The sequence below is a fragment of the Lithobates pipiens genome, unplaced genomic scaffold (genome assembly GCF_037356315.1).
Source record: "Lithobates pipiens isolate NorthernLeopardFrog02 unplaced genomic scaffold, aLitPip1_a1.2 Scaffold_19, whole genome shotgun sequence".
Lineage (NCBI taxonomy): Eukaryota > Metazoa > Chordata > Amphibia > Anura > Ranidae > Lithobates > Lithobates pipiens.
Genome location: NW_027507764.1, coordinates 37516957 through 37543946, shown reverse-complemented (window position 1 = coordinate 37543946; position 26990 = coordinate 37516957).

Here is a 26990-nt window from a genome sequence, read left to right as displayed (position 1 = left end):
ATCAATGCTGCTTCAACACAAGAATATACTTAAAACAATACAAATTCAACTAGGTTTAGGTTTAATGCGATAGAAACAGAGTTCACTCACACATTTTAATTAGATGTATTTTTATTGGAGGCACTTTGAAATAATAATGCAACAAATATGCTTGTAGAAAGGCCTGTAAACTGTTTTTTTTTTTCTGTCAAGGCCTATGTGAACATACTAAAGTTTTCAGTTTTGCATTATTTTATGTGAGGTAGTGCCCCAATACCAAATATTCACATAAATAGGAAAAATGCAAAATCAAAAAATATCACAAACTTCTCAACCAACATACATGGCCTTCAGCAAAAAAAGAACCCTAATGCCCTGTACACACGACTGGTTTTCCTATCAGAATAGACTCTGAAGGTTTATCACACGATCACACCAAAGTCCGATCATCAAGAACGCTTTGACGTACAACTCGTACGTTGGGACTAGAAAAAGAAGTTCAATAGCCAGTAGCCAATAGCTTCCGTCTCGTACTTGCTTCAGAGCATGCGTCGTTTTTGGTCCGTCGGAACAGCATACAGACCAGCAGTTTTCCCGATAGGAATTGGTTCAGTTGGAAATATTTAGAACATGTTCTATTTCTAGGTCCGTCAGAATTTTTGAAAAAAAAAGTCAGATGAGGCATACACATGATCGGAATATACGATGAAAAGCTTCTGTCTGACTTTTTCTGTCGTACATTCCACTCGTGTGTACGTGGCATTAAGAAAACTAAATGTTCTATGTTCTAATTAGAATCCTCCTCCTCTCAGCCAGCCAGACACCCCGCCAACACCACCACACCTAACCCCACACTGACTGACCCCCACCAAACCCCCCTGCCTCCCCCCTCAACCCCGAAACTAAGTAGTTGATTTACTAATATGTATTAATAGTATGGGCTTACTTGAGATCTTGCACCTTGCAGAGCTTAGTCCCTCCTCCTCGGCTCCTCTAGGGTGCCGCTCAAGCTGTGCTCTCTACTCCTCCCATCACACTGCCTTCTCTGCTCCTCCCATCCTGGTGGGAGGTCTGATCTACTGCTCCTCTGCTCCTCCCTTCCATCATGGTGGGAGGAGATCTGCTCCTCCCAGCTGGTGACGTCACACCGGGCCGGGACTACAGTACAGAGCATCTGTCAGGGGGAGAATTTCTGCTGACAAGGCGCAAGGAAAATGAAAAGCTTGTCTGTTTAGGCTTGTGCCGGGTGTGCAGGACTCAGAGCACTCGGCACATCATTACAAGTGCAGGCCATAGTGGCTGGAGCCTCCGAGCAATCACTCCAGTCCAGCCACCTTTTAGAAGGACACTTCACTGCGCCCCCCCCCCCCAATAAATTGTACCGCCCGAGGCATCTGCCCCTTCCGCCCTCCCCTTGTACCGGCACTGCAGGCACCATTAAATGGCACCATTAAGTGGGAGGTCAATTAGCCATAGCTCAAGAAGGAACCCTGGCTGAGAATGGCTGCAATAGAACCTCTTCAATAAATACTATTTTTAGCTCAAAAAGTTTGCTGGGATTACAAGTAGTAAAAGTAATAGAAGATGAAGACATAACGTTTTTATGGACTAAAGCCTTGTACACACGATCGGAGAATCCGTCGGAATGTGTCCTATCGGACCGTGTTGTCGGATACTCCGACTGTGTGTGGTCTGCATTGGAATATCCGTCGGACCCAATTTTCCAACTTGTTGGAAATATTTTCCGACCAACTGGTTCGATCGGACATACTCCGATCATGTGTAGAGAATTTTGATCGGACAAAGTGCCACGCATGCTCAGATCAAATTCCTACATCAAAGCTATTGGCTACTAGCCTGGATGTAGTCCCATCGTAACGAAATTACGTCACCACGTTCTGAAAGATCGGATTTTTCGACAACTTAGTCCGACCGTGTGTATGCAACAGTTTCGGACAAGATCCGACGGACAAAATCCGACGGACAAAATCCGACGGATTTGGTTGTCGAAATCTCTGACCGTGTGTACAGGGGCTTAGAAGTATTCTTACGCCTTAAGGAAAAGGGACAACCTGTTGACCTCTCATAGTGGACCGAGGGGACAACTGATTTGACAAAGGCATTAAAGAGTCCATCTATGTCAGATAGGAACAACTAACCCTAAACGGGGGTGTGGCACTTCTACACCATCTGTCCTTCACCTATAATACTGTTTTAAAGAGGAAGTAAACCCTCAGTGAAAAAACAAAAAACCCTGCAAGAGAAAGGCATAATTAGCTAGTATGCATAGCATACTAGCTAATTATGTATCACTTACCTCAGATCGAAGCCCCCACATCGGTCCACGCCTCCCCCTCCGACCACTGACATGTTGTCCCGGAGTGACTTCCGGGTATCGTGACTACGGCGCTGTGATTAGCCGGAGCCGCGATGACATCACTCGGCGCATGCGCGCGGGAACGGCACAGTACAACTAAATCAATGGCATATAGCGCCATTGTTTCAGTTGTCTTAAGTGCGCATGTGCCGCATGACGTCGGCCCAAGCAAATACAGGGATAACTCCTAAACCGTGCAGGTTTAGGAGATATCCTTGTTAGCTACAGGTAAGCCTTAATATAGGCTTACCTGTAACATAAAGTTGTAAACAAGGGTTTACAACCACTTTAATATCTCTACCCCAGAGAATTGAAAACCATTAAAATCTTCAGCCATGTGACTCAGATTTTCCACCGGGAAATGTTGGATGTGAGCTTGTTGCTCGGAAAGTCAGACAGTGTATACGCTCCATCGAACATTTGCTGTCAGACTTTCCGCCATTAAATGCTGCTTAGCAGGTTCTCGAATTTTCCGCCAACAAAACTTTGCTGTCGGAAAGTCCGATCGTGTGTACACAAGTCCATCACGCAAAAGTTCAAGCATGCTCTGAATCAAGCAGAAGGAGCCGCACTGGCTATTGAACTTCCATTTTCTCGGCTCGTCGTTTGTCTTGTATGTCACTGCATCCCCACAATCGGAATTGTTGGCCAACATTTATGTGACCGTGTGTATGCAAGACAAGTTTGAGCCAACAACCTTTGAACAAAAATCCATGGTTTTGTTGGCTGAACTTCCGAACCTGTGTACGGGGCATAACAATAAGCACCTGTCACAGATAGATTTATAGACATGAAGGGATTGAAATTTGTACAAGGGCAGTACCTAAAGTAACTGTCAGGGACATGCTGGCCATAGCACAAGTGAAGCTCTGAGGCACGCACTAATGCTCAGGCCTGAGGGTGTTTGTAAATGCATGGGTGTGCGTGCATTGGCTAATTCTGGCGCCCAGTTGCCTATATAAGTGCAGCAGCTGCTCTAGTGAATTGCTGTCTGATCTGCAGCTATTCCCGAGTTCTGTTTCTGTATTGGATTCTTGTTATTGATCCGGCTTGCCCTGACCTTGCTTGAACGCTACCTGCCCTGATCTTGACTTGTCTCTGGATTTTGCTCTGCCTCCTGTTCATTTGCATAATTCTATGGTGCTGACCTCTGCTTGTATCCTGACCATTCTCTGCCTGCCGTCCGCGCCTGTATCTGACCATCTTTCGCTGACTTGGCTCCTCTGACCTTGCATCCAGTTAGCCAACCGTCCTGCTCTCCATGCTACCTGGTCCCTGCTGGTCCTCCACCTGCTGAGTGCTGCCAGACCTTCCGCGCCTACTATCTGCCAACTGCCTGTCAAGCACCTCGCCAAACTCTCATGGCCACTGTGGCAACATCAATGGACCTTGTGCCGGAGCTGTAAGAGAGGCCACCCTCTACACATCAGGCTCTGGCACAAGGTACGTGACAGTAATGAAAAAGTGGGCACACATTTTTTTTAACTTACATAAGTAGATCATTCAAATATCACATGTTGGTAGAGTACCTCTTCCTCTATACTAGTAAGTTTCATTTTTATTTCTTTCATTGCAGGTAAATAATGGATTCCAACCAAAAGTAATGTGTTGTCATTGAGTTCCTGATGAAGGAGGGGTACAGGCTGTCCTACATCCACAGAAGGCTACAGAATGTTTCCAGAGATAACGTGTTGACAAAAGTAATGTGCACAGACAGATTAGTAAAGTTTAACACACCACTTGCTGCCCCTCTAGCTGGGAAAATATGATACAGATTAGTACAGTGGAACCTTGGTTAACGAGTAGCACGGTTAACAAGCATTTTGAAAGATGAGCAACCTTTTTTTTTTATTATTCTGACTCGGTTTGCGAGTGTTGTCTCGCAAAACAAGCAGAACTCAAGCTAATTTGGCTAGAGGTACGGGGGCACCGGGGACACTCAGAACGGTTCGGAGCCATTCGGAAATACTCGGAATCACTCGGAAATACTCACAACACTCGGAAATACTCACAACACTCGGAAATACTCACAACACTCGGAAATACTCACAACACTCGGAAATACTCACAACACTCAGAAATACTCGGAAGCGCTTTGAAATACCCCATTCCTGAGTGTTTCCGGGCCTTTCCTAGTCCAGCCGAGCTGTCCCCGAGTATTTTCTAGGCTCTCCGGAGCCTCCCCCACCTCTGGCCACATGCAGTATTGCATGCAATAGAAGTCAATGCGGAACAAATTATCTTCGTTTCCATTGACTTTTATGGGGAAAGTCGCTTTGATATGCGAGTGCTTTGGATTACAAGCATTCTCCTGGAATGGATTATGCTCGTAATCCAAGGTTCTACTGTACAATGGCTCCAGGGAGCAGCGCCATGACGTTACCACCAGTTCACAACCGATGTAAACAAGGCCAACTTTTTTTTTTTTTTTTTCTTTGGAAAGCATTAGATCAATTTATTTATTTTTTTATCTGATGCTTTCCATTACAGGCATACCTCACTTTTAAATACACAATGGGGGTTTATTTACTAAAGATGGAAAGTGCAAAATCAGGCTCCCTTCTGCACAGAAACCAATGAGCTTCTAACCCCAGCTTGTTCAATTAAGCTTTGGTAATAAAACCTGGAAGCTCATTGGTTTCTATGCAGAAGAGAGCCTGGTTTTGCACTTTCCATCTTTAGTAAATAAACCCCATTGTGTACTTATAAGTGGGGTATGCCTGTATAAAGGAGAGATGTGGGGTCTTACTGACCCCAGATCTCTCTATAAGAAAGACCTGTCGTTCTTTATTGTTGTCAGAAGAGATGTTAAAGTGGTTATAAACCCTTACAAACCACTTTGACCTACAGGTAAGCCTAGATTAAGGCTTACCTGTAGGTCCAAGAAATATCTCCTAAACCTACACCGTAGACAGCGGTGCGCAGGCGCACTATCGCCGTTAGCAGCATGCCACTGCTAGCAGTGATATGCCGTTAGTGGCGGCTCCCGTGCGCATGCGCGGGAGTGACGCCATCGCTGCTCCGGCGCTGTGAGTGGCCGGATCAGCGATACCCGGAAGGAAGATGGATGCTCCGTACTACAGGGGACAGCGGTGACATCGTTGGCTCCTGTGATAGCAATAAAAGTGAAAAAAATAATCAAATCGGCAGTTTAAAAATAAAAAAAAATTAATAAAAAAACAAACAATACACATTCTTATTTTCAAACCAACACCGCCCCCCCCCCCCCCATGATCGCGCGCAGTGGCGTACACATATGTAGGGCATGCCCAAATATGTAAACGGTGTTCGCACCACACATGTGAGATATCACTGTGAATTTTATAGCGAGAGAAATATTTCTAGCACTAGACCTCCTCTGTAACTCTAAACTTGTACCTTGTAAACATTTTTAAAGCGTTGCTTATGGATATTTTTGAGTACCGTAGTTTGGCGCCATTCCACAATTCCTGCAATCCGCCCTAAAGGAGCTGCACCATTGTATGTGGTGTGAAAGCCAGAGGGCTTTTACACTACAGCGGTGCGCTGGCAGGACGTCAGGGAAAAGTCTTTGGAGCGGTGAAGGAGCGGTGTGTTTACCGCTCCTCCACCGCTGCTCCCTATTGAAATCAATGGGGCAGCGCTGTAATACCGCCGGCAAAACGCAGCTATTGCGACGTATTGCCGGCGGTTTTAACCCTTTCCCGGCCGCTAGCGGGGTGCTTTTACCAAAATGCGCCGCAAATCCGGCGGTAAAACGCCGCTATGGGCGGTGTGGTGTGAAAGGGGTCTTATATATTGTGTGTTTTTTTTTTTTTCATTAACAACTTCAAGAATAAGCCTGTTTCTGACATTTGTTGTTTATAAGTTAAAATCTGTATTTTTTGCTAGGGAATTACTTAGAACTCCCAAACATTATATATTTTTTAGCAGCGACGCTAGAGAATAAAATGGCGGCCATTGCAATATTTTATGTCACACTGTATTTGCGCATTTGAGGTCTTTCAAAACGCAATATTTGGGGAAAAAATACACTTCAATTAATGAAAAAAAAAATAAAAAATAGTAAAGTTAGCCCAATGTTTTTATATAATGTAAAAGATGATGTTACACCCAGTAAATAGATACTCAACATGTCGTGCTTTAAAATTGCGCACGCTCGTGGAATGGTGACAAACTATTATACTTAAAAATCTCCATAGGCAACGCTTTAAAAATGTTTAATGGTTACCAGGTTAGAGTTACAGGCGCGTGAGCACCGAGGGACGGGGCGCGTTAAAAATGTATTTTCATGACCGCGCAATTACCCAATTAACCGCTTAAGGACCGCCCCCCCGCCGTACATATACTGTGTCAGGATGGCCTTTAAGCACAAAATCACATACCTGTACGTTATTTTTTTTTTCCTGCTCTGAGGCTCGTGTGCGTGCCGCCGGAGCTCCGCTTCCACTGTGATTGGACACAGTGGGAGCCAATCAGCAGGACCTGCCGATCATTCACAGGAGAGGCAGAGCGGCAGTATGCCTATGTAAACAAGGCAGATTGCCGTTTCTGCCATAGAGGAAAATGGACATATTGTCCTAAATTGATGAAGAAATTCGATATTTTTAATTTTTTTTTTTTTATCGAATGTGTTTTATAGCAGAAAGTAAAAAAATGTTTTAGTTTTTTTCCCAAAAGTGTGGCTTTTTTTGTTAACCACTTGCGGACCACCGCACTCTGATAGTGTAAAAATAAAAATAAATAAATAAAAAGGTAAGATAAATAAGAGCTCGCATGCAGAAGCGAATGCATATGTGAGGTATCGCTGCGATCGGTAGAGTGAGAGCAATAATTCTCGCCCTAGACCTCCTCTGTAACTCAAAACATGCAACCTGTAGAATTTTTTAAACGTCGCCTATGGAGATTTTTAAGGGTAAAAGTTTGTCGCCATTCCACAAGCAGGCGCAATTTTGAAGCGTGACATGTTGGGTATCAATTTATTTGGCGTAACATTATAGTTCACAATATAAAAATAAAATTGGGCTAAGTTTACTGTTGTCTTATTTTTTTATTAAAAAAAAGTGTATTTTTTCAAAAAAAAAAAAATGCGCTTATAAAGCCCCATACACACTATCAGATTTTCTGCTGATTTGTGTCTTTAGATTTACCAAAACCATGTAGTGCAAGGGTCTACCTGATTGCATACACATTGAACCCCTTAGCCCTTGTACACACGGTGAAATTTTGTCCGAAACTGGTGTTACATACACACGGTCGGAAAAAGTTGTCAGAAAATCCGATCGTTCAGAACGTGATGACGTAATTAAGTTACGATGGGACTACGTTCAGGCTAGTAGCCAATAGCTTTGGTCTAGGAATTTGATCTGAGCATGCGTGGCACTTTGTCCGATCAGAATTCTCTAGAAACAATTCGGACAAAGTCCGATCGGATCATGTTGTCGGAAAATTTTTATATGCAGCTCTCAAACTTTGTTGGTCAGACATTCCGACGGAAAAAGTCAGATGAAGCCCACACACGGTCGGATTATCCGACAACACGGTCCGACCGGACATTTTCCGTCGGAATGTCCAACCGTGTGTACAAGGGCTTAAGGTTTGACCTCATATTACATGGTTTTGGTAAATCTGAAGACAAAAATCAGCAGAAAATCTGATAGTGTGTATGGGGCTAAAGACCGCTGTGCAAATACGGTGGGAGAGAAAGTATTGCAACAGCCGCCATTTTATTCTCTAGGGGGTTCTAAGTAATTTTCTAGCAAAAAAGAAAAAAACTGTTTTTAACTTGTAAACAACACATCTCAGAAAGAGATGTTAATAAACATGTGTAACCAAGTGTGGATGAGTGCAAATGTGAATATACAAAGCAAAAAACATGTAAATAAAGTCCAAATAAATGTGCTGAATGTTCTGATCCGCAAAAGTGAAAAAAACTTTTGAAGTGCAATGGACCACAGACGCTCCAGGACTTTTCAGGTGCAGACACGCCACCCCCACATGTATCTCCAAATGGCCAAATGGCTTATGTGATGGTATCCAGAGAAGCTGCAACTATCTCAGAGTGACTACACCTTACTCTGGGCACCTTCCCACTTCCAGCACACTATGGTGAATACAAAAATGCAAAGTGATAAATAAAGTACAACACAATCACTAGGGAGCTCCCCCTACTTTAATAGGATGCAAGGCCTTGCAGTAAGAGATGCAGTCTATAGTCTTCTTTCTTCTGCTAGCTATTTGTGTTGTAACAATTGTAATCCAACAGGGAATCAAACAAAGGTTAATGTGAAATGGATGTTTGGAGGTGCAGAAACGCCACCCCCCACATGTGTCCCCACTCACCAATTGGCGATGACCCCCAGCCTTGCAGTCTGGGGGTCACTTCAGGCTTATGTGATGGTATCCAGAGAAGCCCAGGAGTGGTGTTGCGCACATCAGGTCAAAGGATTTCTTGTTGGAATTTCTCAGCAAAATCACCAGGCATCAAAAAAGGATTAAAAAAATTGAACTAATATGCCCTGTACACACGGCTGGAAATTCAGACGGAAAAGGTCCGATCGGATTATATTGTCGGATCATGTGTGAGCAGGATCTCAAATTTTCCGACAAAAAAAATCGGATCTGACTTTTTCCGTTCGTGTGTAGAGAATTCCGATCGGACAAAGTGCCACGCATGCTCAGATCAAATTATGAGACCAAAGCTATTGGCTACTAGCCTCTATGTAGTCCCGGCGTAACGAACGAACGTCATCACGTTCTGAACGATCGGATTTTACGACAGCTTTGTCCGATCGTGTGTATGCAACACCAGTTTAGGAAAAAATCCATTGGATTTTGTTGTCGGGAATGTCCGGCCGTGTGTACAGGGCATTAGTGAAAAGTACCGTCTGAAAAGGGATTTATTCCATATACAAATGGGTACTAACAAAATAGTTGATAAAAACAGGCATGTAAATGGATTAGGGATGGATCCAGATGCTGCTCACGGCATGCGTTCCAGAAACCAGGAAGTGTGTTCCAAGGAGCAGGAAATGACATCACTGCCACCGGAAATTTGTCGACATGTTTCGCCAATCTACAGGGCGTTATCAAAGACCTGATAACGCCCTGTAGATTGGCGAAACATGTCGACGAATTTCCGTTTTTTACATGCCTGTTTTTACAATCCTTTGATCTGATGTGCTCAACACCACTCCCGAGCTTCTCTGGATACCATCACATAAACCTGAAGTGACCCCCAGATTGCAAAGCCGGTGAGTGGGGACACATGTGGGGGTGGTGTTTCTGTACCTAAAAAATCCTGGAGCGTCTGTGGTCCATTGCACTTCAAACGTTTTTTTCCCATTGCGGATCGGAACATTCAGCACATTTATTTGGACTTTATTTGGAGTTTTTTTTTGCTTTGTATATTCACATCTGCACTCATCCACACTTGGTTAGACATGTTTGTTAAAATTTGCGAGCGCCACATTTTCAGAATTTTATATTTCTAGTGAGTATCACTTTGTGTGTGGCAGCTGCTTTAGTTTCCTTTTTTTCAAATTTTTTTTACCATTAAGAGTTTAAATTTTATATTGTTCACAAATCTTAGAAAGAGGCTCGGTCCTTAAGTGGTTAATAGCGCAAAAAAATAAAAACCACAGAGGTGATCAAATACCACCAAAAGAAAGCTCTATTTGTCGGAAAAGAAGGACATCGATTTTTTTTTTTTTTTTTTTTTGGGGTACAGTGTCGCACGACCGTGCAATAATCAGTTAAAGTGTCGCAGTGCCGTATATCGCAAAAAAATGGTCTGGTCATAAAGGAGGGTAAAACCTTCCGGAAGTTAAGTGGTTAACGTTAAATTACAATATGGTTTGTGTAGCAATTGTACATATCAATAATATCATTGTTAAATATTATTCATTTTGTTTGTTTCTTTTGCAATATATACATTTTTTCTAAAGTGGAGTTAACCTTTCACTGTATTACTCACGCTTGTTAATATAAGTTACATTGTAAAATGCCAAGGCAGACGATAGAATAATAAATCATTATTATTGATATGATATTCTTGTTCTTTTTTTTTTTCCTCCCTAATAACATTATCAGTCGCTGTATATCTGGCATGTTGATTTAGTCATATATCGGACACATTGCAGTTTGGAAGGTCGGTGCGCTCCTCACCGGTCTGATCTCCTGACAAGATCTGTGAGCCGTCAATCGCGGCACTTAATTGTAACGTACATGCGGAATAATTCAACAATCTGTCGCCGTAATTTGCCGATCTATCAAGGGGGGGGGGGGGGGGACGCTGTCATTGAATTAACTAGCGTCGTCTGGGGACGGCGTCTCGCTTGTGATGAATATATTCCAGCCAGGAGTGAGCCCTTCACACCGTCGCTGTTTAGACTAACATGTTGTAATTAAAGGGATTGTTCAGTCTCTTGTGCGACGCAACGGTCGGCGGGGGGCTGAGCCGCACGGGCATCACGATTCTTGATTGCGCGTCTATGGGTCATCCTAGATTATGTTCTAGGATTGGCTGGCTCCTGCTGCCCAAAGTTTGTAATATTTTACAAATTAAAATCAGGATGAAGCGGATCTCTTGGGTTGGCGGGTTGGAAATAGTCCTGACCTTCTGCGTCTGGTCCTTTCCATGCCATGTGATCTAATGTCATTTCCAAATAACTAGAGCAAAGTATTGCACCTGCACTCCATTTTATTTCATGTACAGTAAGACCTTGGTTTGAGAGTAACTTGGTCTGAGAGCGTTTTGCAAGACAAGCGAAATATTTAAATACATTTTGACTTGATATACAAGCGATGTCTTGATATACAAGTAGCGTCATGTCACAACTGAATATAAAAGAGAAGAGAGGGGCGCCTCTAAGTGTAGCAATTTGGTTACATTTAATGAAGGTACAACATTTAGCAACTCACATGGTTGATGATTAAAACAGGCACATCTAAGTATGCAGGCAACCGGGGTAAAGCTGTCCACATAGACCGTCCTCCGCACTGCTGGTGTTCTGTCAAAATCTGTCCCCACATGGGATAGTGTCCGCCCCGTACTGCGCAGGCACAGCGCTTGCGCAGTACGGAGGACAAGGAGACTCCGAAGGTCTCAGAGGATGAACAGAACACCAGCAGTGCGGAGGACGGTCTATGTGGACAGCTTTACCCCGGATGTCTGCATACTTAGATGTGCCTCTTTTAATCATCAACCATGTGAGCTGCTAAATGTTGTACCTTCATTAAATGTAACCAAATTGCTACTCTTCTCTTTTATACTCTGGAGCTCCTGATGGATTTTGCTTCTAATCCCCTTGTGGAGGCTTCCATTTGTGGATGGACATTTTATGGTTACACAACCAATCACATCGCTATAATCTTTTTATATGGACTATAAATTGAAGGATTTATGAATAAATGGTTGTGGAACGAATCATCTGAGTTTCCATTATTTCTTATGGGGAAATTCGCTTTGATATACAAGTGCTTTGGATTACAAGCATGTTTCTGGAACTAATTATGCTCCCAATCCAAGGTTTTACTGTATTTTTTATTTTTTTTAAATTATTTATTTGACTTTTAAATTGTGCCCTTGTTAACACTGCCTCGGCTTCAAAGTGGCACGACTTTCAATCTGACGTCCCTGAGCAACTTCATTGCGGCTTGCATACATCTTCTCTAACCGCTTGCTGACCATATAATGTATATATACAGCGGCAAGGCAGCTCTCCTGTGCAGAATCGCATACCTGTTCTGAGGAGTTAATGTGCGCCACCAGCAGGCCCGGACTGGCCATAGGGCAGACCGGGCATTTGCCCGGTGGGCCGGGGCCGCCCGTGGCCTGTTGATAATCAGGCCGCACAGCGGGAGGTAAGCGGCGGCCGCGGCCTGATCGTGGGTAACACAGGCCACGGCCGCCGCTCGCCTACCGCCATACGGCCATGCCTGTGTCATGTGGAACTGGCGGCTGCATGGGCTGTGCTGTGTGTCTCTCTCATACACAGCTCAGCCTCAGCGCCGCGCTGACAGTTCCGCTCTCCTCCTCCAGCCATGGGTGTCCGCACGGTGGGGAAAGCTGCTGCTGTCACTATTCCCCCCCTCGCTCCCCCTCCCCTTCTCACGTCGGCAGCAGGGGAAGAGAAGGCGTTCCTGTTTGGTCGTTTTCCCTCCCCATTGGCCAAAACAGAGGGCCAATCAGAAGAAACTAGAGGGGCATCATAGGAAATGTAGTCCCAGAGATACATGGCACCATTGGTCTCAGCAGGGAGCAGACTACAGTCCCCAGCATGCACTCTGCTGGGGTGAAAGAGAAAACCCAGAAACAAGCTGAGGAGTGCTTGTTACAGCTACTACAGGAGACATGGCAAATGAAACAGAGGACTGTGCTGGGGGAACTAATAGCCCCAGCACAACCATAGAGAGAGAGAGCGACGCTGCACCGCACCACCAGAGAGAGCGACGCTGCACCGCACCCCCAGAGAGAACGACGCTGCACCGCACCCCCAGAGAGAGCGACGCTGCACCGCACCCCCAGAGAGAGCGACGCTGCACCGCACCCCCAGAGAGAGCGACGCTGCACCGCACCCCCAGAGAGAGCGACGCTGCACCGCACCCCCAGAGAGAGCGACGCTGCACCGCACCCCCAGAGAGAGCGACGCTGCACCGCACCCCCAGAGAGAGCAACACTGCAAAGCACCCCCAGAGAGAGCGACGCTGCACCGCACCCCCAGAGAGAGCGACGCTGCACCGCACCACCAGAGAGAGCGACGCTGCACCGCAGCACCAGAAGGAGCCACCCTGTACCCGCAGAACCAGAGGGAGCCACCCTGTACCCGCAGCACCAGAGGGAGCCACCCTGTACCCGCGCCACCAGAGGGAGCCACGCTGTACCACAACACCAGAGAAAGAGCCACGCTGTACCTGCACAACCAGAGAGAGAGAGAGACACGCTCTACCGCACCGCCAGAGAGCAGGTCAGTGTCACTGGGCCATGGACACAATAGGAGACAGACAGTACTGGCATGGCCACAATAGGACTGGGACACTATAATATAAGGCCGCGTACACACGCGGGGACTGTTCGCTCAACTTTGTCCGCTGAACAGTGTTTCGGCGGACAGTCCGCTCGTGTGTGGGCTTTCAGCGGACAGTTTCAGCGGACAGTCTGCTGAACAAAGTTTTTCGGAAATTCTGAAAAACTGTCCGCTGAAACTTTGTTTCAGCGAACAGTCCCCTCGTGTGTAGGCTTGTTCGTCAAACTAAGTTCCGCGCATGCTCAGAAAGGATTTACACGCCGAAGTTTGCATTGCAGTGTATAGGACGTCGTTTTCTAGTCCCGTCGTACGTGCCGTTCACGTCATCGCGCACGGTTTCAGCGGACTGTTCGTTCGTCGTGTGTGGGCAAGTCCGTCCATGCTAATTTTGAGCGGACTGTCCGCTGAAACTGTTTGACGGACAAAGTTGGGCGAACAGTCCCCGCGTGTGTACGCGGCCTCAAGGGGACTGCCCCATAAAAGGGAACTGTAATCATTGCAGTGCCCCTTTTTAGTGCAGTTCCCTTTATATCACAGTATCCCTGCACATTACAGTGTGGAGGACCAACACCAGCCACCCCCGCTAATGTCTACCGAACCCCCCCCCCCACCCCCTGGAAAGGTTGGCTGTTCAATCTAAAATGCCCAGGCCTATTTTTTGTCCCAGTCCGGGCCTGGCCGCCAGCAAACTCCACCCGCTTTGATTGGGAAACCAGTAAACGGGTCCGACAGACCCCGATGTCCACCGGGACCCGCCGATCTTTCCCAAGAGAAGCAGAGCGGCTGTCTGCCGATGCAAACAAGGCAGATTGCCGTTCTGTGACAAGGGAAGGCTGTGATCCTGTGTTTCTGCTAAGCAGGAACAGGGATCTCTACCTTCTCACAGTATAAGCACCCCCCCCCCCCCACAGTTAGTAGTCACTCCCTACCTAGGAACACATTTAACCCATTGATCGCCCCTGATGTTAACCCCCTTCCCTGCCAGTGTCATTAGTACAGTGAAAGTGCTTATTTTTAGCACTGATCACTGTATTAGTGCTACAATTTTGCAGTCCCGCTATGAGTCGCTGATCACCACCATTACTAGTAAAAATAAATAAAAAATCCATAAATCTATCCCATAGTTTTTAAACGCTATAACTTTTGCTCAAACCAATCAATATACGCTTATTGGGATTTTTTTTTTTACCAAAAATATGTAGCAGAATACACATGGGCTGATGAAGAAATTCGATTTTTTTTTTTATATTTTTTTATTGGAGGTGTTTTATAGCAGAAAGTAAAAAATCTATATATTTTTTTTCAAATTTTTTTTTTTAAATTGTCTGTCTTTTTTTGTTTATAGCGCAAAAAAAAAAAAAAAAAAAAAAGAGGTGATCAAAAACCACCAAAAGAAAGCTCTATTTGTGGGGGGGGGGGGGGGGGGGGGGGAAGGACAGAAGTTGTATTTGGGTACAGCGTCGCATGGCCGCGCATCTGTCAGTTAACGTAACGCAGTGCAGTATCACAAAAAATGGCCTGGTCATGAAGGGGGGGGGATAAATCTTCCACAGCTCAAGTGGTCAACAGAATTCAATGCAAGTCGTGTTGAAGTCGCACCGAAAGTAGTGCAGGAATCCTTTTCTAAGTCAGAGCGACTTGAATCGCAGCCAATTACGGTTCCATTGTCGTTAATGGGGAGCGACTTGTCGTGCGACTTTGAACTCTCAAGCCACATTACAAGTGGCAGCAGTGTGCACCGGGGCTAAAGCAGGGTTACAGGAAACAGGGTATTGTACAAACGTGTCAGAAAATGCATAATCCAAAAAATGAACAGTAATCGGGTTTTACATAAAAAATCATATTTACCACTCCGGCAAGGCTTATTTAACCACTTCAGCCCCGGCCTATAGACATATGATGCCCACAGATGGGATCTCCCATCCTGGGTGGGGGTCATATGACGTCCTCTGATTCCCGGCTGTCTAGGGGGCGTGCGCACCCGCGGCATCGCTCGGGACCCGGTGCGTTTGCCCGGCGGCCGTGATGTCCACTGGGCACCCGCGATTGCCCGGGAACACAGCAGGATAAAAATTTTTTTTTTAAACTGGCCCTTTAAAAAAAAAAAAAAAAGGGTCCTTAGGTGCACGGTGTTCAGACGTCGGACACAGTGCACTTATGGGAAGCGCCACGTCTATACAATCACGAGATTGCAGACACGGCGCTTCATTTGCCGGCTTTTATGCCGCCTTGCGGCGCTCTGAAGCGCCGAGTAGCTTCCGCCCCGGCACTCGTAGTATCTATTACTACGGCTGGGCGGTTTGATTGACATCTGAGTTTGATGTCACTTCCTGTTTTCTCTCTCCCATTGCGCCCCGGAAGAGAGGAAACAGGAAGTATGAGGAGCGGACCCCTCCGTCGCCACTGTTGGAAGGAGACACCGCAGGAGAGGACAACACACAGCAAGGTAAGTACCGCTGTGCTCCCGTGGAGAAGGGGGGGGGGTTTGATGTGACGCAGGCTGCATTTGGTGGGACACAGGCTGCATTTGGTGGGACGCAGGCTGCATTTGATGGGACGCAGGCTGCATTTGGTGGGACGCAGGCTGCATTTGGTGAGACACAGGCGCATTTGGTGGGATGCAGGCTGCATTTAGTGAGACGCAGGCTGCATTTAGTGAGACGCAGGCTGCATTTGGTGGGACGCAGGCTGCATTTGGTGGGACGCAGGCTGCATTTGGTGGGACGCAGGTTGCATTTGATGGGACGCAGGCTGCATTTGGTGAGACGCAGGCTGCATTTGATGGGACTCAGGCTGCATTTGATGGGACTCAGGCTGCATTTGGTGAGACGCAGGCTGCATTTGATGGGACGCAGGCTGCATTTGATGGGACGCAGGCTGCATTTGATGGGACGCAGGCTGCATTTGGTGGGACGCAGTCTGCATTTGGTGGGACGCAGGCTGCATTTGATGGGACGCAGGCTGCATTTGATGGGACTCAGGCTGCATTTGATGGGACGCAGGCTGCATTTGATGGGACGCAGGCTGCATTTGATGGGACGCAGGCTGCATTTGATGGGACGCAGGCTGCATTTGGTGGGACGCAGTCTGCATTTGGTGGGACGCAGGCTGCATTTGGTGGGACGCAGGCTGCATTTGATGGGACGCAGGCTGCATTTGATGGGACGCAGGCTGCATTTGGTGGGACGCGGTCTGCATTTGGTGGGACGCAGGTTGCATTTGATGGGACGCAGGCTGCATTTGGTGAGACGCAGGCTGCATTTGATGGGACTCAGGCTGCATTTGGTGAGACGCAGGCTGCATTTGATGGGACGCAGGCTGCATTTGATGGGACGCAGGCTGCATTTGATGGGACGCAGGCTGCATTTGGTGGGACGCAGGCTGCATTTGATGGGACGCAGGCTGCATTTGAAGGGACGCAGGCTGCATTTGAAGGGACGCAGGCTGCATTTGAAGGGACGCAGGCTGCATTTGAAGGGACGCAGGCTGCATTTGGTGGGACGCAGGCTGCATTTGAAGGGACGCAGGCTGCATTTGATGGGACGCAGGCTGCATTTGAAGGGACGCAGGCTGCATTTGAAGGGACGCAGGCTGCATTTGGTGGGACGCAGGCTGCATTTGGTGGGACGCAGGCTGCATTTGAAGGGACGCAGGCTGCATTTGAAGGGACGCAGGCTGCATTTGGTGGGACGCAGGCTGCATTTGGTGGGACGCAGGCTGCATTTGGTGGGACGCAGGCTGCATTTGGTGGGACGCAGGCTGCATTTGGTGGGACGCAGGCTGCATTTGGTGGGACGCAGGCTGCATTTGGTGGGACGCAGGCTGCATTTGAAGGGACGCAGGCTGCATTTGATGGGACGCAGGCTGCATTTGGTGGGACGCAGGCTGCATATAAGGAGGGACTCCGCTAGGGGCACCTGATGTAAGGACGGACTCTGCTGGGGACACCTGATGGGGTCTGGTGGCAGGCGACGTGGCTCGTTATGGTGAGTTGAATGATTTCATTTTATATTACAATGTAATAATAGAAATAATGCGTTTCAATCATCCTGACACCATAACAACCATGGTGCCGGGATGATTGAAGTGCTAACACCAGATATTTGGAATATCTTTATCTGCTGATTGTTAAACTTTCTAGAATACACATATTTCTAGTGTTGTGAAGGATCTGGGCCTGCTGTCCCCCCATCCCTCTCTCCCTCTCCCTCCATCCCCCGTTCATCTCAGACACTAACCACACCACCTTAGGGCCACGCCCACTATTTTGCTGGAACCAGGCCCATTTTCACCAAGTGGGAGGGGGCAAAAAGGAAGAGAGGGGTCTGGCACCCCCCCCCCCCCCCCTATTCCTAAAACTTCACCAGCCGCCACTGGGATAGAGGATAGCAATTCCACATATATCTTAGATATCAGTCCCCTCCGGGTGTCTGCCCGGAGGACTTCCATCAGCTGAGAAGAGGATGATACAACTAAGGAGTGTGTTTGCTGCTGTGCCCGCAGGGCTTGTCAAAGTTGAAGATATTTATAAAATCCCCTAGAGGTGAGCTGGAATTGTGAGCATAGCTGTTCATATGTTTTTAGAAGGGTTCCCACATAAAGTTGAGGGAAGAACCATATCCCTTGTTGCCTCCAGGGAGAGAATCCCTGTAATTCTAGTAATTCTGGGTACCTGGGGTTGTTCCATAAGGGTGTAAAGGGCAGTGGGCTCTTAATAGCCAGGGCTTTTAGGAATTCCTTCCATATTTTCCTAATGAGGTCACCGGTTGGGGTCGGGGTTGGGACATTTGGTAGATCCAATTCCATAAAGTAGTTCATGCACGAGTTTGGTTTGACTTTCGGGCAACTTGAGGGCCATTGACTTCAATGTTAACCGTCAAAATTTACACGAAAGTCGTACCTGTTTTACATGCAACATTGATACAACAGTGGGTCCGAATTTGCAGAGGATCAGCAAGTCCCATCCAAGTCGCCCCCATCAAAAGTCGCATCGAAGTTGCAGCCAAAAGTCACTGGACCTTTGGAGTTGTACAAGCCTCGGTTCGCACTGCTGCGACACCAAAGTTTGCATGGCGACTTTCTTGCAACTTGATGCGACTATAATGGGACGTTCAGGCAACTTTGATGGTTTTTTTCACTTTGACCAATGATAACAATGCAAAGTGTGACACTTATTACAGAACTTTCAAAAACCTGGAAAGTCCTTGCCAAATTCGTAGAGATAAGACAAAGAAATGAATTCTTAGCTACTTTTATGATTTTAACATTACCAAATGAAACAAATGAATACGAATAAATTTGTGTTTTTTTATTATAATTTATTTCGGATTAGTTGAAATTGGTTACTGTTGTGATTCGGAGATTCGGATTCATGTTTCTGTGCGTGTCGGGGGGGGGGGCACACAATTTTATACACAATCCTAAATCTAGCCCAAGGATTTGTACTCTCTGCCATATGTGGCTGGAGCCCGGAATGGGTCCCCGAAAAGCCCTGGGTCTCAGGCATGCACCATTTTATTGTTAGCCCCGAACGCCGCCGCCGAGCCAGGACCGATCTGATCCCGAGTGACATAGGAGGTCCCGCCTTCTGGAGCCTGCAGCCCCTATGATGGACATCTCACTGGTCCAATGCCAGGACAGCGGGACATGTCACGTCCATCATGGGGGCTGCAGGCTACAGAAGGTGGGAATTACAATGCGGCCACAGCGGCCCGTCACTGTGAGATCTGCGGGCGGGCGGCTCTCCTCCTCTGGCTGCCCGCTGTGATGATGATGGGCGCACCGAACACCATGACTGAGCTGTGCTGCGCTGCTGCAGGACACATGAAGTCTGACTCCTGGTCATGTATGACACTACCATCAGTGTGTGTATGTCAGGCAGGTTGGTTTGTGTATGTCAGGTAGGTAGGTCTGTATATGTCAGGTAGGTAGGTCTGTATATGTCAGGTAGGTAGGTCTGTATATGTCAGGTAGGTAGGTCTGTGTATGCCAGGTAGGTCAGTGTATGTCAGGTAGGTAGGTCGGTGTATGTCAGGTAGGTAGGTCTGTGTATGTCAGGTAGGTAGGTCTGTGTATGTCAGGTAGGTAGGTCTGTGTATGCCAGGTCGGTCTGTGTATGTTAGGTAGGTCAGGGTATGTCAGGTAGGTAAGTCAGTGTATGTCAGGTAGGTAGGTCATTGTATCTCAGGTATGTAGGTCAGTGTATGCCAGGTAGGTAGGTCAGTGTATGTCAGGTATGTAGGTCAGTGTATGTCAGGTAGGTAGTTCTGTGTATGTCAGGTAGGTCAGTGTATGCCAGGTAGGTAGGTCTGTATATGTGAGGTAGGTAGGTCTGTTTATGCCAGGTAGGTCTGTGTATGTTAGGTAGGTCAGTGTATGTCAGGTAGGTAGGTCTATGTATGTCAGATACGTAGGTCTATGTATGTCAGGTAGGTAAGTGTATGTCAGGTAGGTAGGTCTGTGTATGTCAGGTAGGTCAGTGTATGTCAGGTAGGTAGGTCTATGTATGTCAGGTAGGTAGGTCTGTGTATGTCAGGTAGGTCAGTGTATGTCAGGTAGGTAGGTCTGTGTATGTCAGGTAGGTCTGTGTATGTCAGGTAGGTCAGTGTATGTCAGGTAGGTAGGTCTGTGTATGTCAGGTAGGTCAGTGTATGTCAGGTAGGTAGGTCAGTGTATGTCAGGTAGGTCTGTGTATGTCAGGTAGGTAGGTCAGTGTATGTCAGATAGGTAGGTCTGTATATGTCAGGTAGGTCTGTGTATGCCAGGTAGGTCTGTGTATGTCAGGTAGGTAGGTCTGTGTATGTCAGGTAGGTAGGTCTGTGTATGTCAGGTAGGTAGGTCTGTGTATGTCAGGTAGGTCAGTGTATGTCAGGTAGGTCTGTGTATGTCGGGTAAGTAGGTCAGTGTATGTCAGGTAGGTCAGTGTATGTCAGGTAGGTCTGTGTATGTCGGGTAAGTAGGTCAGTGTATGTCAGGTAGGTCAGTGTATGTCAGGTAGGTAGGTCAGTGTATGTCAGGTAGGTCAGTGTATGTCAGGTAGGTCTGTGTATGTCAGGTAGGTAGGTCAGTGTATGTCAGATAGGTAGGTCTGTATATGTCAGGTAGGTCTGTATATGTCAGGTAGGTCTGTATATGTCAGGTAGGTCAGTGTATGTCAGGTAGGTCAGTGTATGTCAGGTAGGTCAGTGTATGTCGGGTAAGTAGGTCAGTGTATGTCAGGTAGGTCAGTGTATGTCAGGTAGGTAGTTCTGTGTATGTCAGGTAGGTCAGTGTATGCCAGGTAGGTAGGTCTGTATATGTGAGGTAGGTAGGTCTGTTTATGCCAGGTAGGTCTGTGTATGTTAGGTAGGTCAGTGTATGTCAGGTAGGTAGGTCTATGTATGTCAGATACGTAGGTCTATGTATGTCAGGTAGGTAAGTGTATGTCAGGTAGGTAGGTCTGTGTATGTCAGGTAGGTCAGTGTATGTCAGGTAGGTAGGTCTATGTATGTCAGGTAGGTAGGTCTATGTATGTCAGGTAGGTAGGTCTGTGTATGTCAGGTAGGTAGGTCTGTGTATGTCAGGTAGGTCTGTGTATGTCAGGTAGGTCTGTGTATGTCAGGTAGGTAGGTCTGTGTATGTCAGGTAGGTAGGTCTGTGTATGTCAGGTAGGTCAGTGTATGTCAGGTAGGTAGGTCTGTGTATGTCAGGTAGGTCAGTGTATGTCAGGTAGGTAGGTCAGTGTATGTCAGGTAGGTCAGTGTATGTCAGGTAGGTCAGTGTATGTCAGGTAGGTAGGTCAGTGTATGTCAGGTAGGTCAGTGTATGTCAGGTAGGTCTGTGTATGTCAGGTAGGTAGGTCAGTGTATGTCAGATAGGTAGGTCTGTATATGTCAGGTAGGTCTGTGTATGCCAGGTAGGTCTGTGTATGTCAGGTAGGTCTGTGTATGTTGGGTAAGTAGGTCTGTGTATGTCAGGTAGGTCTGTGTATGTCAGGTAGGTCAGTGTATGTCAGGTAGGTCTGTGTATGTCAGGTAGGTCTGTGTATGTCAGGTAGGTAGGTCAGTGTATGTCAGATAGGTAGGTCTGTATATGTCAGGTAGGTCTGTGTATGTCAGGTAGGTCAGTGTATGTCAGGTAGGTCAGTGTATGTCGGGTAAGTAGGTCAGTGTATGTCAGGTAGGTCAGTGTATGTCAGGTAGGTCAGTGTATGTCAGGTAGGTCAGTATATGTCAGGTAGGTAGGTCAGTGTCAGGTAGGTGAGTTTAGTGGTCAGCATTGATGGGCACTGGTAAGCCAGGCAGCAGCCAGCAAGCAAGCTTACCCCGCCACACAACCACACTGCCCAGCCAAAAACCCCGCTCCACCACCGCAGTGCCCCCCCTCCCCCCACCCCCCGTGCCAGCCGTGGACCGCGGGCTGAAGCCCCTGGTCTTTTTGCCACCTAGCAATGCCCATGCTTCTTGGGTTTCGATACACTTTAAATAAATAGTTTGTTTTGTTAATCCTTATCACAGTCTGTCCGCGGCAATAAATGACAGTTGCCCTTTGACCCCGTGTGATATTATATCTAACTGTCATTTCCAGATGGATGGCTCCCGTGTCAGTCCCGTGTTTTGTAGATCACGCGATGAGAGAACATGAACATAGTTACAGATCTGCACATTTATCTATACAGAAACCAGATACAGATACTTATGTTATCTAAGTGTTGCTAAGCAACCAGCCTCGATATTGATACAGCGCGCCGCTCGTCTGAGTCGCATTCACTGAGAAATAGGGGAAGGGTGATTGCAGAACGTCCGCGGCCATTATTAATACGTCTGTCATGACCGGCAGCCGGGGGAGGAATAGATTTACAGCAGAGGAAACTGGTCACAAGAGAACTGCAAAAGGCTGCACTTGCTGCCCCTCGCCCCGGGGAGGATCGCCGCCCGTCATGCTGATCCCCCCGGCTCGGGCGGCTTCCAGGTCCCAATCCAGAAACAAGCATGGGGCCAGTGACGTCAGGGGCAAAGCCTTGATTTTAGTGATTAAGAATTACAAAGTCATCCCTTAGGTTTTTAACCACTTCAATCCCGGGCACTTCCACCCCCTTCCTGCCCAGGACAATTTTCAGCTTTCAGCGCTGTCACACTTTGAATGACAATTGCGCGATCATGCAACACTGTACCCCAACTATATTTTTATCATTTTCTTCTCACAAATAGAGCTTTCTTTTGGTGGCATTTGATCACCACTGGGGTTTTTAACTTTCGATTAGTTTCTGTTTTAAAAATACGTTTTCTCCTTCACTGACAGGCACTGATGAGGCTGCACTAATGGGCACTGATGAGGCTGCACTAATGGGCACTGATGAGGCTGCACTAATGGGCACTGATGAGGCTGCACTAATGGGCACTGATGAGGCTGCACTAATGGGCAATGATGAGGCTGCACTAAAGGGCATTGATGAGGTGGCACTGATGGGCACTGAGGAGGAGGCACTAATATGTAGAATTGATGGGCACTGATAGGTGGCACTGATATGCAGCCCTGATGGGCACCAATATACTACACTGATATGCAGCACTGATGGGCTCTGTGGGATCACAGTGCACTCACTGGATCCTCCAGAGACAAGTTCTGCTTTCTATTCACTCAACCCTCTCTAACTGCACCCTCTAGTCCCCTAAGGAAGCTGATAAAACGAAACACGCCGGGATGAGTTATCCTTCCCATATGTGGAAATAAGCACTGAAGGGGACTGATAGGTGGCACTGATGGGCACTCATAGGTGGCACTGATGGGCGTCACCGATGGGCACTAATAAGTGGCACTGATGGGCGTCACCGATGGGCACTAATAAGTGGCACTGATAGGCAGCACTGATTGGCACTGATAGGTGGCACTGATGGGCACTGATAGACAGAACTGATGGGCACTGATAGACAGAACTGATGGGCACTAATAGATGCCACAGATAGGCAGCACGGATGAGGAGGTACTGGCCTGAAAAAACTGAGGGTTACTCATTGGCACTGATTTGAACTTTGGGCACTGGCGATTTGGGTGGGCACTGATTGGGATTTGGGTGGGCACTGATTGGCATTGTGGTGGGCACCTCTGATGGGGGCTGCACTGATAATCAATGTGCTGATTATCAGTGCACACACCTCCCCCCCCCCCGACAGGAGAGCCGCCGATCGGCTCTCCCTGTCAGCGTGAACCAAGGGAAGCTGAATACACTGCCTGAAGTAGATTAGAAATAGTACACCACTGAATGCACTGTAGAATGTAGAACTAGGCTACACTAACTGTGGGCAGAGTGTATATATGTATCTCTGACTTCTTCTGGCACAGAACAGCGATCTGTCTTGTTTACATAGGCAGACCGCCTTCTGTTTGCCTTGGGTATCAGATACGCCGGGCCCACTGATTGGCTCCTGCTGTGTCCAATCACAGCGGAAGCTGGCCGCCGTCGGCACGCTTGCATGCCCCAGGCAACATAAAATCACGTAATTCTGCACAGAAAGGCCGCCCTGCGGCAGTAAATGTACGTGGGGCGGTCCAGAAGTGGTTAAACAACAAAGGTATTTAAATAGATCTACATCAGGTGTAGAAGAGGGGCAGTCGTGGAAGGACTGGGGCAGTTCTGGGTCCAGAAAAGAGACAGTTGGGGGAAATATGTAGTTGGAGGGTTCCTATTTCCCAGTCAGGAGCTTAGAAGTAAACCTTTACTATGATACTTTTTGTATTATTGCAGTTTGAGTTATGGAAATGTTTAAGCAAAATGTTCTTAAACTTCCTAGTGAGCTGGATTTATGTCGACTACAAGAGCCGTTTATATTCCTGGGCAGACGGTGTTGAAGATATATGGCTCCAGCTGACACTGTGTGCGGAGACAGGAGGAAACTTCCCGACCTGGAGATGTTGCATCATCTGATTATCTGGTGTTACATTGTGCTGTAAAGATAACGAGCCTGGAGCTAGGGTTTCCACCTTTTCTTTAAGCCAAACCCAAACACTTTATTGAAGCATGTAAAAAAATAAAAAACTGTCCCCCTTTAGAGTACCCCCATTTCATCAGGGTCCACTTATATAGGCACCTCTACTTAGAGACCCCCCATTACATCAGGGTCCCCTTATATAGGCACCTTCACTTAGAGACCCCCCATTACATCAGGGTCCCCTTATAGAGGCGCCTCTACTTAGAGACCCCCTATTAGATCAGGTCCCCTTATATAGGCACCTCAACTTAGAGAGCCCCTATCACATTAGGGTCCCCTTATAGAGGCACCTTCACTTAGAGACCCCCCATTACATCAGGATCCCCTTATATAGGCACCTCCATTTAGAGACCTCCCCATTACATCAGAGTCCTCTTATATAGACACCTCCACTTAGAGACCCCCCCCCCATTACATCAGGGTCCCCTTATAGAGGCACCTCTACTTAGAGACCCCCCATTACATCAGGGTCCCCTTATATAGGCACCTCCATTTAGAGGCCCTTCATTAGATCAGGGTCCTCTTATATAGGCACCTCCACTTAGAGACTCCCCATTAGATCAGGGCCCCCTTATATAGGCACCTCTACTTAGAGACCCCCCATTACATCGGGGTCCCCTTATATAGGCACCTCCATTTAGAGACCCTTCATTAGATCAGGGTCCTCTTATATAGGCACCTCCACTTAGAGACTCCCCATTAGATCAGGGCCCCCTTATATAGGCACCTCAATGTAGAGACCCTCCCATTACATCAGGGTCCCTTTATATAGGCACCTCCATTTAGAGACCCCCCATTAGATCAGGGCCCCCTTATATAGGCACCTCAATGTAGAGACCCTCCCATTACATCAGGGTCCCTTTATATAGGCACCTCCATTTAGAGACCCCCCCCATTAGATCAGGGTCCCCTAATATAGGTACCTCCACTCAGAGACCCCCATTAGATCAGGGTCCCCTTATATAGGCACCTCCACTCAGAGACCCCCATTAGATCAGGGTCCCCTTATATAGGCACCTCAACTTAGAGACCCCCCATTACATCAGGGTCCCCTTATATAGGCACCTCCATTTAGAGACCCCCCCATTAAATGAGGGTCCCCTTATATAGGCACCTCAACATAGAGACTCCCCATTACATCAGGGTCCACTTATATATGGGCACCTCCATTTAGAGACCCCCATTAGATCAGAGTCCCCTTATATAGGCACCTCCACTTAGAGACTCCCCATTAGATCATGGTCCCCTTATATAGGCACCTCATCTTAGAGACCCCCCATTACATCAGGGTCCCCTTATATAGGCACCTCAACTTAGAGACCCCCCATTACATCAGGGTCCCCTTATATAGGCACCTCCACTCAGAGACCCCCATTAGATCAGGGTCCCCTTATATAGGCACCTCAACTTAGAGACCCTCATTACATCAGGGTCCTCTTATATAGACACCTCCATTTAGAGACCCCCCCATTAAATGAGGGTCCCCTTATATAGGCACCTCAACATAGAGACTCCCCATTACATCAGGGTCCACTTATATATGGGCACCTCCACTCAGAGACCCCCATTAGATCAGGGTCCCCTTATATAGGCACCTCAACTTAGAGACCCCCCATTACATCAGGGTCCCCTTATATAGGCACCTCCATTTAGAGACCCCCCCATTAAATGAGGGTCCCCTTATATAGGCACCTCAACATAGAGACTCCCCATTACATCAGGGTCCACTTATATATGGGCACCTCCATTTAGAGACCCCCATTAGATCAGAGTCCCCTTATATAGGCACCTCCACTTAGAGACTCCCCATTAGATCATGGTCCCCTTATATAGGCACCTCATCTTAGAGACCCCCCATTACATCAGGGTCCCCTTATATAGGCACCTCAACTTAGAGACCCCCCATTACATCAGGGTCCCCTTATATAGGCACCTCCACTCAGAGACCCCCATTAGATCAGGGTCCCCTTATATAGGCACCTCAACTTAGAGACCCTCATTACATCAGGGTCCTCTTATATAGACACCTCCACTTAGAGACTGCCCATTAGATCAGGGTCCCCTTATATACACCTGGACAGTTCGGGTTTGGAATCATGTGTCTGGGTTTCAGACTGCCTGAAAACCCGGACACATGATTCAAATTGGACTATGGCTTCTTAGCAGGTTTGCTGGCTGCATTTATCTAAGCTGAGAGTGTTTGTTACACTCTCTTTCACACTGTCCAAAGTTAGCACTAACAATCCCCCCCCCCCCCAAACACACACACAGATGGGACAGGAGAGAGGGCCTGATCTGCACCTCTTTCTCCCACCCCTATCCCTTTGTCTGCCCACACTCCAATCCCTGGTGCTGGGCCTCAGAAAAGGGAAGAGGGGGGCTAGAAATTTGAAGTACAGCAGCCTCAGATACATCTGGATGAGAGGTGCTGACTGCCAAGGGGTGAGTGAGCTCACCATCCATCCCTGTCTGTGACTGACGTCTCCCCCCTTCCCTCTCCTGCCTCTGAGTGAGTACACTAAGGTAAATTGGGGTTCTCAGAGCACCCCTTACATCAGAGTTCTCCTTCACACCAGATGCCACAGTGTTCCTTCTTACATCAGAGTCCTCTCCATACATCGGAGTTCTCAGTGTTCCCCCTTAAATTAGGGTTCCCAGAGG